A 17,945-nucleotide genomic window follows, 5' to 3' on the forward strand; every position below is an offset into this window, starting at 1 on the left:
AGCACTGCTTTGCTGCATCCCACACATTTGATAAGTTGTGCTTTTTGTTTCATTAGAAATATTTTTAAATTTTTCTTGAGACTTCTTCTTTGACCTATGGTATTAGTTATAAGGGTGTTGTTTATTATCTAAGTATTTCGAAGTCTTCTTGCTATCTTTTTGTTATTAATTTCTACTGTAATTCCATTGTGGTCTGCAAGTATACATTGTATGATTTTCATTTTTTTATATTTGTTAATGTGTGTTTTATGGCTCAGAATGTTGTCTATATTGGTAACTCTTCCATGTGAGCTTGATCAGAATGTGTTGGATAAAGTAGTCTGTCAATGTTCATGATGTTTAGTGGATAGATGATGCTGTTTCACTATGCACTTGGTGGTTTTCTTTTTTCTATAGCTGTCTATATCTGATGTGAGTGTTAAAGACTTTAACTAAAAAAATGGATTAATCTAGTCTCCTTGAAACACTATGAGTTTTTACCTCTTGCATTTTGATACTCTGTTCTTTAGGTGCACACACATGAAGAATCCTCATGTCTTGTCAGAGAATTGACCCCTTTATCATTGTGTAATTGTCCTTATCTTTGGTAACTTCCTTGCACTGAAGTCTGCTCTGTCTGAAATTAATACCACTACTCCCACCTTTTTTTTTTTTTTTTTTTTTTTGATAAGGAGTTTCGCTGTTGTTGCCTGGGTTGAACTGCAGTGGCGTGATCTTGGTTCATTGCAACCTCTGTCTTCGGTTTCAAGCGATTTTCCTGCCTTAGCCTCCCGAGTAGCTGGGATTACAGGCGCCTGCCACCACACCCGGCTAATTTTTCGTATTTTTAGTAGAGACGGGGTTTCACCATGTTGGCCAGGATGGCCTCGCTGTCTTGACCTCGTGATCTGTCCGCCTCGGCCTCCCAAAGTGCTGGGATTACAGGCATGAGCCACCATGCCTGGCCATTAAATTTAGAATTAAGACCAGAAATCAGGACAAATGTCCACTAATTAAAGCTCAGATGGAGCATTCAGATAAGGCATTATGACAAGTTAGGGCACAGATGATAAGAGATTTTGATCTAATTATTTATCCTCAGAATCTTCTGTCACAGATATAAAATAATTACAACCTACGGAAGACACACTCCTGCCCCCACATCCAATAAGTAGGGTTATAACTCTTTCATTACCCTTCCACTCTGTCCACCCATAACTCCAATTCCCAGAAATAAAGTAGAAAATAAGAAAAAAACAGGTTTGGGGGATTGGGAGACAGGAAGGTTAGAACCGTGGATGTAAAGAAGGACGCTGGAGAGACTGAACTGGGAAATACCGTGGAAATAATGCAGTCTAGGCTTAGAGTGTGTTTTCTGTTTCTAGCAATAAAAACCACACTTCTGGTGGCTCACGCCTGTAATCCCGGCCCTCTGGGAGGCCAGGAAGGGTGGATCACTTAAGATCAGGAGTTCAAGAGGAGCCTGACCAATATAGTGAAACCCCATCTCTACTAAAAATACAGAAATTAGCTGGGTGTGGTGGCACACACCTGTAGTCCCAGCTACTTGGGAGGCTGAGGCAGGAGAATTGCTTGAACCCAGGAGGCAGAGGTTGCAGTGAGCCGAGATCATGCCACAGCACTCCATCCTAGGTGACAGAGCAAGATTCTGTCTCAAATAAATAAATAAATAAATAAAATAACCACAATTTCAGTGAAGATCATGCCCACTATTATAAATTTTCCTTTAAAGCAAGAAAATGTATACCTATTAGAGGATTTAAATTGCTAGAAAAATACCTAGAGATCACACACATTAACCCAGTTATTCTTGTCATAAAACACTTAAAAAGTGATCACATTTGTTTATCACTCCAGAGTAAGTTTTGGAAAATACTTGAGAGCAGAGGCAATGCCCAAATCTCCCTGGCCAAGGTAAAAGCTCTTCTAGACAATTTTTTGTTCAAGTAGGAAATAAAAACTGTGTTGCTAGTTTATTTAGAAAGTGACAAAAATGTAACCACTATGCATATAATTCTATGTATTATAGGGAATTAGTTACATAGCTAGGATTTTCCTCAAGGGAAAACTCTTGACATATTTTCAACATTTAATAATTATATGAATATAGATGAGAAATTTTAAAATATTAACAAATAGAACATCAGTGTATTAAAAGAGAAGCATGTTATTCTCCAAATCAGAACCATTTTATAATAATAATACAATAAATACTACTTATTATGCTAATTTTTTTTTCTTACATATGCTGGACACTTGTATATGTACCTCACTTGTATTAATCCATTTAAAATTTAAAAGATTGGCCAGACACAGTGGCTCACACCTGTAATCTTAGAACTTTGGGAAGCGGAGGCGAGAGGATCACTTGAGGCCAGGAGTTTGTGACCACCCTGGGCACTATAGCAAGATACTGTCTCTACAAAATTTTTTTTGAAAAAGAAAAAAATTTTAATATAAAAGATTCCTAAGTGGAGTTGATGTTATCTCTAATGAACAATGAAATGAACAGAGATACAAGAGATACAGAGAATTTTAATAACTTGTTCACAGGTGCACAGTCCAGGAACATCAGTAATCTAATAGGCTTTATATAAATTCAATAAATGCCCAAAAAGCTCTTAACAAAACTTTGGCAACTATTCTCAGTGTGCTTTATGAGATCACTGTTAGAAGGGCACTTTTGTAGAAAACACTGTAAGTTCACACCAAACACTCCGTGTGTTTTCTATATCTTCCACTTCCCCCTTAGTCCCAGTGAATGCGATTAAGTAGAAGCAATTTTTTTAAATTCCTTCCAGATTTGGCCCTTAAAATAATCCACACATAGGATTCTCTAACTTCTCCAACTTCTTCACTGCCTGATAACCTTTGAGAAGTTGTGTTTCAGGTGATGTAGCTACATGATGGTGAGGAGCTGCGGGACTGACCTTGGACTGTTTTTGAGTGGGAAATAAACCTTTATTGTGTTAAACCACTGAAATTTCAGAAGCTTTTCTTTTTTTTTCTTTTTTTTTTTTTTGAGACGGAGTCTCGCTCTGTTGCCCAGGCTGGAGTGCAGTGGCACAATCTCGGCTCACTGCAACCTCTGCCTCCCAGATTCAAGCAATTCTCTGCCTCAGCCTCCCGAGTAGCTGGGATTACAGGCACCTGCCATCACGCCCAACTAACTTTTGTATTTTTAGTAGAGGCAGGGTTTCACCATCTTGGCCAGGCTGGTCTTGAATTCCTGATCTTGTGATCCACCCTCCTCAGCCTCCCAAAGTGCTGGGATTACAGGTGTGAGCCACCACGTCCAGCCTCAAAAGCCTTTTTATTTTAGCAGTTAGAGCTAATTTCTTGGACAAATACAGTGAAAAAGTACATCAATAAAACAAATATAAGAAACAATTATGACTATCTCAAACTAATATTCAGTAGCATTATTAATGAGAATCACAAGATATATTATTTGACTGGCAGTAACAAAACAGAAATGCCAGCTATTTTTCAGAATACAAAGTAAAATAAACGGAAACATCTCTAAAGATTTCTTTTGCAATAGTAATAACCATTCAGGAAATATAAAGGAAGAAGAATCCCAATGTATTAACAGTAACATGCATATAGAATGTTTAGAAATAAGCTAACAAAAATGTTCATGTTGAAGATGGAAAATAATATGACAAGATGTTATTATGCTGAATATAGGTGAAAGTGGGAAGAAAGAGGTATACTGTATTAGTCAGGGTCCCAGAGGAAAACAGGTGTCTACGCTAATGGGATAATTAAGAATTTGATGAAAAGACTAATTAAAGTATGGGAAAGTAAGGGGCACAAACACAAGTGTAAGAAACAGTGATGCACTCTGGGACTTGCAACACCAGGAAGCTGTTACCAGCTCTAGGCCTGAGGAGCATGGAAAAAACAAACAAACAAAAAACAAAAAAAACACAGTTTACAAAACAAGGGGGGCACTGAGAAAAGTGGCTAACAAAACAACCTGTTATCTCAGGGGTTCAAGACCACCCTGGCCAACATGACGAAACCCCATCTCTACTAAAAATACAAAAATTAGCCGGGTGCAGTGTAATCCCAGCTACTCCGGAGGCTGAGTCAGGAGAATTGCTTGAACCCAGGAGACGGTGGTTGCAGTGAACCAAGATTGCGCCATTGCACTTCAGCCTGGGCGACAGAGCAAGACTACATCTCGAAAAAAAAAAAAAAAGGCCATTATCAGGAAAGCTGGGATATAAATCTCACTTCCCTCCCACCTACCAGTCCTTGTCAGACCTGTACATGGGCTGCACCTAATTAAGAGTTGGAGGGCAAGGGAACTCGTGAGTATACTAATAAAAACTAGCTTCCTGGACATATAGCAGAATGCAAAAGGGTGAAAAATAAATCTGGGTGGGTAAATGTGATGGAATACTATACTGTTTCCCTAAATTGGAAGTTGAATGAAAAAAATGTCAATAGTCCCACCATCATTTATAGATTTAATATGATTCCTTTTATAATACTAATAAGAATTGGGGACACATTATGAAATAATCCTTAAGTTCATCTGGAAAAATAAAGAGCTTAAAAAATGATAACAATAAGACAAAAGACTGGCAATAATGGGGGAATTATTTTTACATATGCATACATATAATAATAAAAGTCATTTGTACAAGTTTATACACATACATGTAAATTAATAGGATCAAATGAATGACTTCATCTCCAACACAATCATTTGCATGCATGGATAACTACATTTGTGTGTATGAAACAAGAGCTAACCTAGAGACACCTGGGAAGGCTAGACACTTGTCAGATTGTTTTTCAGACCTACATACTTATCTTAGTCTGTTTCTGTTGCTCTAACAGAATGTTACACACTGAGTAGTATTTAAATATATATATATATATATAAATATAAATATATATATTTGTAGTTCTAGAAGCTGGGAAGTCCAAGGTCAAGGGTCCACATCTGGTGAGGGCCTTCTTACAGCATCATAACATGGTGGAAGGCATCACATTTTCAGAGGGCGAGAGCAGGCAGGCTAGTTCAGTTCTCTCTTTTTTTTTTTTTTTTGAGATGGAGTCTCTCTGTCTCCCAGGCTGGACTGCAGTGGCGCAATCTTTGCTCGCTTCAACCTCCACATCCCAGGCTCAAGTGATTCTCCTACCTCAGCCTCCCGAGTACTTGGGATTACAGGTGTGTGCCACCACACCCAGCTAAGTTTTGTATTTTTAGTAGAGATGGGGTTTTGCCATGTTGGCCAGGCTGATCTCAAACTCCTGACCTCAGGTGATCTGCCCACCTTGGCCTCCCACAGTGCTCAGATTACAGGCATGTGTCACCATGCCCAGCCCCTCTCTCCTCTTCTTATAAAGCCACTATGCCATCATGAGGGCCCCACACACATGACCTTAATTCTAATTACCTCCGAAAGCCCCCACCTCCAAATACCATTAACATACGCATTTGGGGATTAAGTTTCCAGCACATGAACTTTGGGAGGACACATTCAAACCGTAGCATTCTGCCTCTGGCCCCCAAAATCCATGTCTTTCTCACATGCAGAATACATTCATTTCATACCAATAGCCCCAAAGTCTTAACTCATTCCAGCACCAACTCAAAAGTCCAAAGTCTCACCTAAATCATGTATGAGTGAGACTGAAAGCACAATTTATTCTGAGATGAATTTCCTTCAGCTGCGAGCTTGGGAAGTCAAACAAATTATGCTCAAAATACATTAGTGGGACAGGCATGGGATAGAAATTTCCATTCCAAAAGGGAGTAATAAGAAGAAATGAGTAACAGGCTCCAAGTAAGTCCAAAACCCAACAGGGTGAACAACATTAAATCTCATACCACTTCCTGGTTGGAGTGGGGATGGGCCCCCACTGCCTCAGGCAGCCCTGCCCCTGTGACTTTGCTGGGTTCAGCCCGTGCTTCCACTTTCTCAGGGTGGATTTACATGCTGGTAGTTCTATACTTCTTAGGTCCTGGTGGTGGTCCCACTCCAGTGGCTCCATTTGGCATTTCCCTGGTAGGAACTCAGCATGGCAGCTCTGTCCCTGCAGCAGGTTTCTGCCTGGGCCTGCAGGCTCTCTATGACAGGTTTTGGAATCTAGATGGAGGAAGCTGTGCCTCCGTAGCTCTTGCATTCTGCACTCCTGCAGTATTAGCTCCACATGGACACTGCTAAGGCTTATGACTTAGGCCTTCTGCAATGGTGGTCTGAACTGCAACTGGGGCTGCCTGAGCCACAGCTGGGGCTAAAAAGTGCTGCACCAGAATGCAGTGAGCAGAGCTCTGAGGTGGCACAGGACAGTGAGACATGGAGGGATCCCCTGGCCAGACCCTCAAAACCATTTTGCCCTCCTAGAGCTCTGGGCCTGTGAGGGGCTGTATCGATGATCTCAGAAATGCCTTCAGGACCGTTTCCCCTTTTTCTCAATGATTAGCACCTGGTCCCTTCTATTCCTGCTCATCTCTAGTGACCAGTCACTCAGCCACACCCTTGCTGTGTTCTCCCTAACTTGCTTTTCTGTTCTTCATATTGCCAAACTGTGAATTTTCCAAATTTTTATGCTTGGCTTCCATTTTAATTATTATTCTGCTTGAAATCATCTCTTTGCTCCCATATTGAGATATGTAAGCATTCAAGAACAGCCATGCAGTATCTGGAACACTTTGTGGCTTAGATTTTTTTTTATTTTTTTTTGGCCTAGCTCACCACTCTTAGGTTCCACCTTCCATAATGTCCTAGGACATGGACATAATGCAGCCAAGTTCTTTCCTGCTTTGTAACAAGGATGACCTTTATTTCTATCTGAGACCTTGTTAGAATGGCCTTTCCTGTACACATTTCTACTAGCATTCTGGTCATGACCACTTAAGTGCTCTCTAATAAGTTCCTGACTTTCCCTCATTTTCTTGTCTCTTATGAATCTTCACAAGAATTACCCCTAATCCTCTGCTTCTCCCACTATGCAACATGCTTTTCTGAGCCTGTTTCTTCACATTCTTCCATTTTCTACCCATTACCCAGTACCAAACTACCTCCAAATATTCAGGAATTTTTATAGTGACAATCCCACATCTCAGTACCAATTTTCTGTCTCAGTCCATTTTCTGTTGCTATAACTGAATAGCACAGATTGGGTAGTTTATTTTTAAAAATAGATGTTTATTTAGCTCATAGTCTTGTTGTCACCAAGTTCAAGAGCATGGCACCAGCATCTGGCAAGGGCCTCTGTGCTGCACCATACTATAGCATAAGGTGTTCACATGGTAGGCAGGCATGGGTGCGTCTGCTCATGACTTTATTCCTCTTCTTATAAAGCCACCAGTCTCATCATGGGGTCTCAGCCTAATGACCTTATGTTATCCTAATTGCTGCCCAAAGGCCCCATTTAGTCCCACCTCTTAATAGTGTCACAAAGACAACTGAATTCCAACATGAGTTTTGGAGAAGGCACTCAAACCATAGCAGTACTCATACACTCATACCCTTTCATCATATGTAAGAATATTGCAATTATTTCATCTTTTAAATCTGATTGTGGGGAAGATCTATTTCTGACACATGGAAAATCCATGCCCCAGTCTCTAAGATAAGAACCAAGTCCCAGGGATTTTCTTTTAAGTCAGCGTCTCTGCTTATATTATAATTTCATTCAGTGGATATGTATTCCTAAATCTACTTTCCATTTAACTGATATTCCCCCAAGATGGATTCAGATAAAAAGCTGGGCCTTATGGGACAGGATTCCTTCATGAATTCAGCACTAATTTTCTCCTCCTGTCACATCTTCTGCAGATATAAGGAGAGAGCTTTAATATAGCATCCTTCATGCTACCATCTGGGGAAATTCTTAATCAACACACCCTCCCAGACAAATGGGCCATCAAGTGTTTCACAGATGGATGGGACAGTCAGGCCGCCCCGAATTAGTAGGCTTGGCTTATCTGGTTTTTTTCTCTATTATTTCTGTTCCCCTTTTTGCAGTCTCTTTGCTGTAATTGAATTATGCTTATAACTCACGTCTTTTATGAGCATAGCTCAAACACACCTTACTGGGGACAAAGCTGCTAGTACTCGGCATGAATAGGTGTTTTGAAGCCAAGGAAGCACTTATTTCTGTCCTTAAAAATTCTTACAGTGCTATTCTGATGGGGAGACAGTCTGAAATATATATAGGTAGGCCAGATTTCAAGAGAGGAGATAGAGTAATTTGGAAACTTAAGCATTTTGGTGCCTCTCTAAAAGGGACAAGGATGCCATTCTACACAACTCTGGAGAGCATGGCGACATTTCATTCTATGCCCCTAGCAAACTTAGAACATGGCGCCCTGGAGAGGCTCACATTCACTTAGAAAAAAATACAATAGTGAGCATACTTTTAAAATGCTCTTTTTATAAGACTCAACATATACTCAGAAAAATTCCAGTTGAGATCTGTGGAAGAGAAAAAGTTTCTGCAGAATTGGAGAAAATGTGTAGCACAGTATTGTCACTATGTGTGTGCAAGTGAAATGTAAGTGCTTTAGTAAAGTTCTTAAGCTCACCCTCCTCTACGTCTACCTTCAGGACTCAGCCATCTCTGAGCGTAAACACGTGAAAATATATGCTAACTCGTATGAAATTCAATATGAATATTTGAGAGCTTTCTGGGGCTGGGTGTGGTGGCTCATGCCTGTAATCCCATTACTTTGAGAGGCAGAGACAGAAGAATGGCTTGAGGCCAGGTATTCCAGACCAGCCTGGGCAACATAGCAAGGTCTTGTCTCTACTAAAAATAAAATTAAAAATAAAATTACCTATAATTGGTGGCTTGCGCCTCAAGTCCCAGCTGCTTGGGAGGCTGATGTGAGAGAATCACCTGAGCAAAGGAGCTCAAGGCTGTATTAAGCTATGATTGTGCCACTGTACTCCAGCCTGGGGGTTTTCAAAAAATAAAAATAGAAAAGAGTTTTCTGGGAAGGAAGAGATCCTAAACGAAGCCATCAGAAACAACTAGTTTGACTCAGCTGCAAAGGGTTTGCTAACGCAAGTGAGAAATAATTCTGAATACAGAATGAAGTCCAACTCCTGGGAAATTCTTTGGATTCTAGCGAGAGGACAAGAGACACAAGTAAACAGAGGTCAATGCCATGAGGATCATGTGAGATACAGGCACGCAAGCAGGATTAAGATGGGGCTAGAGGGACCACAAAGAAGATGAATCCATCCATTTCTTCACACACCACCCCCAAGACTGGGCTGCATCAGGGACCCAGCCTCCTAGTGATGCAGTTGGGAAGGAGACCACAGTGCCTACTGAAACTGCAGTAACCGTTAGTGAGAGAAGGAAGAAGCAGGCAAGAGAATGTTGGTGTATTCAAAATAGACAACCTGTCAAAACTCCAAGGACTGTGAGGGGAACTTTTCAAGGAGCTGGGCCATGTGAGCATGTGGCTACGTGAGCTAGGAAGTCCATGCTATTACTGTCATTGTGACCCAATCTGTACCAACTAGCTGGTCTGACCATGCAAACACAGGGGATATACTACACAAAGCATTCCTCTTTTTATTGAGCCTCAAAAGAAACTGGAAACCGGTGTCTAGATCTCAGTGGTGTGGAGATGAGAGCCAGATGAGTCCATGTCTCCCATCCCTTAGCCAGCACTGTCCATCTTGGAATGTTAAGCTGCAAGGGCAAATGATATCTTACTGTGGTCTTCTGACCCCGTATTCCACACCACATTTAAATATTGTCAGTGCCACTACTGATTTAGGCACGCAAAAATGAGATCCTTCAATTACAGAGAACAAACGTGCTGTATATAATGCATTTCAGAGATATTTATTGGAATTCTCATAGCAGGATCCTGATGGAGAACAAAGAAATTTAAGCTCAGAGCTACTTGAGCACTCTTCTCTTAAGAAACAGGGGTCTCCTACTTCCTGATGTCACTTGTTCTCTCTTCAGCTTCTTGACCACTGCGTAGCCTAATCTGGTTGCCTGACACTTGTTAGATTCAGAGCTTCCTGCTAGCCACTGTGCAAAAAGAGAGGAACAATCCACACCAAGACAAGAAAACCTTGCTTAGGAGGAGAATGGAATGATTGCAAACACTATGAGAATAAAGGCTACACCTGTTATATTTGTTGAAGTATTCCCACCATATGGTCCAGTGCTGAAACATGGCAGGCACTCAATGAGTTTTTAGTTTTTCACTCAAAATTAAATTAAAATAATGAGATGACCTTTATATCAGAGGTGAAAGGCTTAGTGAGTGGAAAGGAGGGAGAAACTAACTGTCTAGGTTGTGTGCATTGATAGAGAGTGGAAGACACTGGCAACTGAGTTGCAGACCTGGGCTGGAGCAAGTTGTCCTGACTCCTAACCAGTTGTCCATTCCCATGCACTGCACCACCCTGACTATGAACTTGGGTATGGAGGGCATGGGTAGTGGTGGCTCCCCTCAGGTATCTCCAGGCCCTCTGCCCTCTGTTCTGGCAGTCCTGACTGTGAACTCAGGCATGGAGGGTGTGGGTAATGGTGGCTCCCCTCTGGGTATCTCAGGCTCTCTGCCCTCCATGCTGGCAGTATTTGCCAGTGCAGGTGAGGGCATGGTGAATGAAGCCCCTCATATCAGAGTTTGACTTCAGATGGTAGATTTTGTGTGAGTGATGCAGCAGGCACACATTTTACTCATTTTAATTTTTTCAAGCTTTACTGAGACATAATTCATAAATATAAATTATATATATTTAATGTGTACAGAGGGATGTTTTGATATATGTATATACTGTGAAATGATTACTGCCATCAAGCTAATTAACATAACTATCACCACATAGTTACCGTGTGTGTGTGTGTGTGTGTACGTGTGTGTGTGTGTGTGTGTGTGGTGAGAACACAAGATCTACCCTCTTAGCAAATTTCCAGGATGCAATACACTATTATACATTATAGTCACCAAGCTAGCTATACATAAGACCTCCAGAATGTATTCATCTCATAGCTGAAAGTATGCACCCTTCCACCCAAATCCCCCAATTTCCCTCACCCCCCAGTCCCTGTCAACCTATTTTCTACTCTGTTCCTATGAGTTGGACTTCTTTAGATTTTACATATAAATGAGATCATGCAGTATTTGTCTTTCTGGGGAACAGGTTTTAAAACCAACAGCCTGTTCCAGTGACTCCCCTCCTTTGAGTGTGATGGTGACACCTTGCGTCAGTGACAGTCCTCACAGGGAGGCTGAGGCTGGGCCAGCTGGAAAGTGATGGTCAGTGAGGCACTGCGTGGGACTCCCTGAAACTGATACAACAGTTTCATACAGTTTCAACAGTACATACACACCTGGAGTTGCCACCAGATTCTCTTCCTGAACTGTGGCTCCCTTGTGGGGGTGGGTGGTGAAGTCTGGTCATTAAGCCCCTGCAGCCCCAGGGCAAGCTCCCCTCTGGGTGAGGATGGAGACTCAAGACTCAGTAGGGCAGCAATACATCTCCATTCCTGGGTTCCTGCAGCTAGCTTTCCCTCCTGGAAATGAGTTTGGGCTTCACCAGTTCACTATCTGGCCAGCCAGGTTCCCTTGATATCTAACACATTCTCATCACAATGACTGAGGTGACAGTGGGACTTAATGTTTTCATCTTCCGTGCCCTTGTGACTGACAGTCATAAAAATGTTCATTCAAAGAAACTAGCCATGTCCTGTGCCTGACGAACCATGAGGCCTTCCAAGCCCCACCCAGGCATCACTGACTCCTTCCAGCTTCCTTTGCTCCCCAGGCTGAGCCCAGCCTCTGCCTGTCCTGTATTGCAGAGCACCTTGTCATCCCTCCTTCATGTAGCCTAGGTCTACCTATTGGGGGCTAGAATTTTCTGGTCCTTCTTATCTTTCTTCTTGGTCATAATCCTATGACCAAGGTGAAAAAAGCAGTAGGAGAAGTTGAAAATTGAGTACATTGAAGCCTTGACCAGCTGGTAAACAGATTCTATCTTCCTTGATGCAGAATCAATAACCTACAACTTTAGCTGAGTTTCTCAGGACAGCCTTCTCTGGGACCCATCTCTGTCCCCTAAAAATTTCAGAATGTTCTATCTTCTAGCCCAACTGAACCTGTGTGTGTGCTTTGCAGCTGTGAGGGCCATTGCCATGAGCACCTACCTGTGAAGGAGGAGTAATGCTGTTCCTTCCATCCTCATGGCCCCAGAATGTTTTCCCACTGGGCTGAGTTGAGCCCAGTTGAGTGGAACCACTTCTTTTATTCAAGCATCTTGGAATAGAGGTCTGAGGAATCCAGACTCTCTTTACTTGGCTCTGGGCTGCCTCCTCAGAGCTATTAGCCAAATTAATGGCACATCTATAACTGGCACAGCAGCTTGTGTCTGGGTTCTGGTATATTTATCTGGTAAATGTTCTGTAAAATCATATTATGAAATTAAAACAAGATCTTAATAAATCACAGTGTATGAGATTTACCAACAGGATTAGGAAGACATTTCTGGAGGCAGGAATTGCGCTTGTTTCCCAAAGGTATGCCTTGCTTGGCACTGCTAAATGCTGCACTGGAGTCCCTGGAGTGGCCGAGAGCCCTGTGGCTCTATAGCTCAGCAAGGGTGTCCTGGAGTTGATCCAAGTTGTGAAATGTTCCTTACATCCCCTTGATTGTCAAGCTCTCACTCCTCTCCACAGCTCAGCAAGGGTGTCCTGGGGTTGATCCAAGTTGTGAAATGTTCCTTACATCCCCTTGGTTGTCAGGCTGTCACTCCTCTCTGAAATACACCCAGCTCTTGACCACTTCTCCACCTGGTGCTCATGCTTTAGTTCAGGTCCTCAAAATGGATGATTCCAGCAGCCTCTTTACTCGTCACCTGTCACAACATCACACGGGCTCTGATTTATCATACACTCAGCCCTGTCATGATGTGCTTCCCCAAAGTGCACCCCAGCACCCCCAAGCCAGACACCTTCCAATCAGCCTCCTACCCCCACACTCACCTCCATATTTCTCTCTGTTGCTAGAGTACGTGAGGCACATCAGAGGTCGCCCTTGTCCTTAGGCTGTGGATTGGATTTAACTAACTGGGGGTGTGACAGATGCAAGGAGACCAGAATGAGAAAGGAGGATGAATTCAGTATTTATTTTGCCACTGCTTTTCTGTGAGGCCATCTCAGCCTGGTTGTTTCCCTCCAACAAAGGTCAAAGCTCCTCTTAAAGAGGCCTGCTCTCCATGATTCTGTCCTTCTGATGCTAGAAATAACTTTCTCCCCAAATCCCTTTGGGCCTGATACGGTCACTAGAACCATGTTACTGCCCTACTTATGGGCTTGCTGAACACTCCTTGTTAAAAAGTGATAAAAGAAAAACTTCAGCTAAATTAAATTTAAAAGAGTTTAATTGAGCAATGAACAACTCATGAATCAGGCAGTCTCCTGAGCCAGAGTAGGCTCTGACACTCCAGAGCAACCACGTGGTGGAAGATTAATAGGCAGCAAAGGAAAGTGACGTAGAGAAAGTAGAAGTGAGGTACAGAGACATTTGGATTGGTTACAGGTGTTTGCTTTATTTGAACACAGTTTGAACACTCAGCGGTGTATGAGTGGTTGAAGTATGGCTGCTGGGATTGGCTGAGACTCAGCTATTGTTACAGGTACATACTCCTAAATTAGGTTTTCAATCTCGTCTACCTACTAGTTAGGTTGTGGTTGGTCCACAGGGACTCAAATACAGAAGTAGGGAGTCCTTCTCAGGCCACATTTAGTTCGCTTTCACTATAATAGTCTGTTTATTGAATTGTCCCTTTGTTATTCTAATCAGAGTTGACCATCCTTTTCCTGACCAGCCTTCAACTAGCACACTTATCTTTCTAAAACCATTCAGGGTTTCACATTAAACTCACAAATATTTTTCTCAAAGAGCAGAGCCAGTCCAGGGAGACTCCCCAGGAAGGGAGCCTCACTCTTTTGGTTCCTGCAAATTTTCTGCCATAGCTCTTTGTTGGTTGAACCCAACTAGATGTTGGAAAACAGGGGTTTGTGAATGTCATAGACACAACATCCTTCCTCCTGGAGCAGGGGCAGGGAGAAGAGTGGAGAGGGGGCATGGGGGTGGGAATGAAAGGTAGCACAGAATGGTTCCTGACAGAGGCTTCAACCTCTGGGTGATGCTGAGGAGTCCCCTCTGGGTGTGTCACATACAGCTGCAGGGGGAGGACACGTCTAGCAAGAGGAAGACATCTGGGATGCAGGACTTGGAGCAGTTATGCCCATGATGCAGGGAAGATTCGCAGAGATTCCATATTCGGTGGGAGGGGTTCCTTGAGATCTGAAAGAGGAGGACAGGTAGGTTCAGAGGGAGAAACCGCGGCTCACACTTTCATCAACTCGTGAGCTCTCAGTGCCTGAAGGCAGAGCACATCTTCCCCATTAGTCATCAGCATTCAGAAGCAGAAAATCAGAGCTCGCCTCCCTCGTAGGTGTGTGATCAGCTGCCAGACCCTGAGAGGAGCGTTTCCTACCCAGGCCTTTTCTCCACAGATGTGCCTCCTTCCTTCTCTTTACCTTCCGTCTGTCTCTCTTTCCCTTTCTCCTACTGTGTTTCTTTGTTTTCATTCTTCCCCTGCCCAGTGTGACTGCTGCGATAGTGATCTCTCCCAAACACAGGTCGCTTGGGCCCCTTCCCACTTCTATCGTCACTCCATTCTGCAGAGCAATTCCTTCCAAAGCATCAAGCATGTTCAAATGCAAATTGCACATCCTAAGAGCTCCCTTTTGTTCCTAAGGAATGAGCCCAACACCCCAGGGAGACCCTGAAGGCCCTTCTCTCCCTGGCTCCAGTCCTTCTTTCTAATCTCCTCCCCACCCCCATATCTCCCTGTGCACATTACACACACCCAAGCAGCCTGTAGGCCCCAGGGACGCCCTGTGTTTCCACCCCGAATGCTTTCACCAGGAGATTCCTTCCATAGAACGTCTCTTCCCATTTTTCCTCCTAGCCCAACCACCATTTCCTCTATGTAATTTTCACTTCACTTCTTCACCGGTGTTTTCCCAGCATTTCATATTAATCATTTTCTCCTCCATAATTTATAATTTCTTCTGTATTCTCTTTATTGGTCAGGAGTGGCACCATCTTTACAGGATTCTAAGGGGAAAGTGAAAACAGAAAACTGCCTTTGCCTGGTCTCTCCTCCTCCCTCATAACTAATCAGCCATCCAGATCTCACTGATTTAGCCTCTAAAGATTTCTCAAATCTATTCCTCTCTCCCTTCCTACCGCCATTGCCCTACTTCAGATGCTTGTCATTTCTCTCCCAGAACATCGCAACAGCCTTAAAATTGGCTTCCATGCCTCTGGTCTTTCTCCTCTCCAATGTATTTTCCATTCTGCAGTCACTCTGTACTCTTCCAATCTGTCTAAAACACACATCTGACCTTGTCCCTCCCCAGCTTAAAACACCTTCAACTGAGGAATACAGTCTAAGTTCCCCAGCCCAGATATGGCCAGAGCCCCATTCTCCAGCCTCATGGTTGACACCTGCGCTTCCACTGCTCCCTCCTGAGCACATGGTGTCCAGTGCAGCCCAGGACATACCTCTCCCATCTGTCCTCTTGGTATATGAGGTCCCTGTGCAGGAAATGCCTCTCACTCTCCAACACACACACACTCACACATGTTCATTCACACACAGTCTTGTTGGCTTGGTGAACTCCTTCTTGGCCTTCAAAACTCACTTCCATTCTTGCTCCACAGTCTACTCCTAACTGGCCGTCTGTAGCATAGGGATCTCCAAACTATAGCCCCCTGGTCAAATCTAGGCTAACTGCTTGTTGTTGTTTTTGTAAATAAAATTTTACTGAAGCCAGGCACAGCGCCTCATCCCTGTAATACCAGCTTTTTGGGAGGCCAAGGCAGGAGGATCGTTTGAGCCCAGGAGTTTGAGACTGGCCTGGGCAAAAGAATGAGATCCATTTCTACAAAAATAAAAAAAGAAAGAAAGAAAGAAAGAAAAGAATTAGCTGGGCACGTTGGTGTGCACCTGTAGTCCCAGCTACTCGGGAGGCAGAGGCCAGAGGATCACTTGAGCTCAGAAGTTCAAGGCTGCAGTGAGCTATGATCACACCATTTCACTCCAGCCTTGGTGACAGAATGATTCTGTCTCTTAAAAAAGAAAGTTTTATTGAAACACAGCATGACTTTCATTGGTATATTATCTGCAGCTGCTTTTGCACTTCCCTTGCAGAGTGGAAAAGTCGAGACAGAGACCATAAATATTTATTCTACAGCTGTTTAAGGAAACTTCTCTTTATATAAATATATTTAACCTTTATATATATATATATATATACACACACACACATACACACACATATGTACATATATACACATATATATACACACATGTGTATTTGAATATTTGAAGAAATCTGAGAAATATAATTTTGAGTGAAAAGCAAATTTCACAGTGATAGTCACAGCACGCACACAGCTTCTGCACATGTGAAAGCATACACAAATCAGCACTTGTAAATAAAAACATACATATAATACAAAAATTTACAAATAGACTGAAAGATACACATTAAATACATGGCAATTATTTTCTCTGAAGAGAAGAAAGGAAAAAATTTAGGCTGGTTGTCAAAGGGCTTTAGCTTTATTTTTAATCTATTTATTTTAAAAAGACTGGATGTAAATATGACAACCTATTAAAAACTGATCATTTGGGGCAGGCATGGTGGCTCACGCCTGTAATCCCAGCACTTTGGGAGGCCGAGATGGACAGATCACGAGGTCAGGAGTTCAAAACCAGCCTGCCCAATATGGTGAAACCCCCTCTCTACTAAAAAATATAAAAATTAGCCGGGCGTGGTGGCACATGCCTGTAGTCCCAGCTACTCGGGACACTGAGGCAGAAGAATTGCTTAACTCGGGAGGTGGAGGTTGCAGTGAGCCAAGATCATGCCACTGCACTCCAGCCTGGGCGACAGAGTGAGACTCCATCTCAAAAACAACAACAACAACAACAACAAAAACTGATCATTTGGGATAGTGAAAATAAGGGCATTTATTGTTTTAGTTTTTTGCTTTCATATTTTCAGAGTTCTCAACATAAAAACAAACCTTTCTTCAGATATCACCCCCGTTCAGCCCTTCTCCACCCCTTAATTTCCACATGGAGATACTGGCCCCTCTCCCACACTTTCCTTCATTCCTTCCACACACTGAAGTGTGATATGATCAAGGCAGTTGTCAACATTGTCACTTGTATGATTGTCTTTCTCATTGGAATGAATGCGAGCTCACTGAGGACAAGTACAATTTTGAATTTATGCCCTAGTGGGTGTCCGAATATGTTTGAGATGTTTACCTCTCTTATGCCTGTAACAAAATTTTATTTTGTTTAAAGGGTAGTTATTTTTTTCTTACATCTCCCTAATTAGCCAAGAGCTCCTTGGGGCCAGGGATATGTTCTTACTGTCCTCTCAGTCCCTGTGGCCCGGCATCCAGCTATCACTCAAGGAAGGTGGAAATGCGGGATCAGGACCCAGGGCTTGGCTCCAAACAGCCCATCTCCAATAGAGGCACAAGCAGTGGGCCCAGCTTTAACTTCCGTAACTGACCAGGATGAGAACAGACAGGGAGCAAACTGAGTAATGAACTAAAAAGCAACGAACTTGGAGAGAAGGTTAGAGGAGATCAGATTGTTTACCCAAAGCAGAGACTCAAAGGCAAGTGCACAAATCTCTGCCACATGCCCTTAATTTGTCTACTGCTCTCTGGCCACTGTCTCTGTTTTTTTTTTTTTTTTTTACTGGTTCCCTCTCCATACATGACCATGAGCCACTAGCATAAGGAGGTGACTGTCAAAGTGTGATCTCAGATCAGCAGCAGCAGGGTCACCCGGGAGCTTGTCAGAAACACAAATGCTCGGGCCGGCCCCAGAAACCCTGCCACA

The sequence above is a fragment of the Gorilla gorilla genome, chromosome 20 (genome assembly GCF_029281585.2).
Source record: "Gorilla gorilla gorilla isolate KB3781 chromosome 20, NHGRI_mGorGor1-v2.1_pri, whole genome shotgun sequence".
NCBI classification, from domain to species: domain Eukaryota; kingdom Metazoa; phylum Chordata; class Mammalia; order Primates; family Hominidae; genus Gorilla; species Gorilla gorilla.